Source organism: Triticum dicoccoides, chromosome 4A (genome assembly GCF_002162155.2).
Source record: "Triticum dicoccoides isolate Atlit2015 ecotype Zavitan chromosome 4A, WEW_v2.0, whole genome shotgun sequence".
Lineage (NCBI taxonomy): Eukaryota > Viridiplantae > Streptophyta > Magnoliopsida > Poales > Poaceae > Triticum > Triticum dicoccoides.
In genome coordinates, this window is record NC_041386.1 from 618,577,440 (window position 1) to 618,578,450 (window position 1,011).

Below are 1,011 nucleotides of genomic sequence, written 5' to 3' on the forward strand. Positions count from 1 at the left end.
AGAACAAAAGTACTCCTGCCCTGGTTCCGCCTTGAGACGGCGGCGGAAAGTCCCAAACGTGTTCTCTTTATTTTCTTTCTGGGGTAAATGGCTTCATATATGAGAAGGGCATTAACAGTGGACCTCTGTGGGCCACACAAGACTGGGTGACGCGCTCCCTTGGCTTGTGGGTCCACCGAGGCCCTTCTTTGGGACTTCTTTCTTTTAGTATTTTTTATGTTCCAAAATAAATATCCGTAAATTTTCAAATTATTTTTTGCTTCAAAGACTCTGTTGTAGCTTTTTTTAGGTCAGAACTTCAATTATCGATAATCTCCCTCTTTTAATGTATCTTGCATTTTAAGGGGGGAAAGGCATTAGAACTGCATCATAATATGATATGTAACTTTAGAATAATATGAATAGCAGTAGAAAATCATGATGCAAAATCGATGTATATATTTGCTACACAAGGAGGTGTTTTTTGCTATATCAAAATGAAACCACCAAAATATAGACATTGGGTGTTGAAACATCGTTTTAAAATCCAAAAGCATTTTTTTAGGAGTGGATGCTCTTAATCATGCATGCATTCATCAGTCTAGGAGGAAAATACAAAATTATGCTAGTTATTTTGAAGTTATTCTAATCTTGTACACACACAAATTTGCAATTATTTATTTGCTGCTGAAATTTATCGATGCAAATTGGATTTTGGATAGAAGAGTACTTTCATCTATTTAAGATAGAAGAAATGTTTTTTCTATATAAATATTAGAAAGAATCCTTCTAATTTATGTATTGATGTACACACTATAGATCAGCCAACTGAACAAACGATAGGTGTAAGGGCATCTTCAAAGGAGACCCTCAAAGCTCCGGCATATGTATGAATTACAGTGTCCCGGACCATTTGTGTCAACTTTTGTCATCCAATGGAAACCCCCCATCGGTCCACGAAGTTGTTCGGACGTCCATTTTCCAGCAAATCCGAGAGAAATGTGGGGAGCAATACTTGTGTCCGGAATCCAC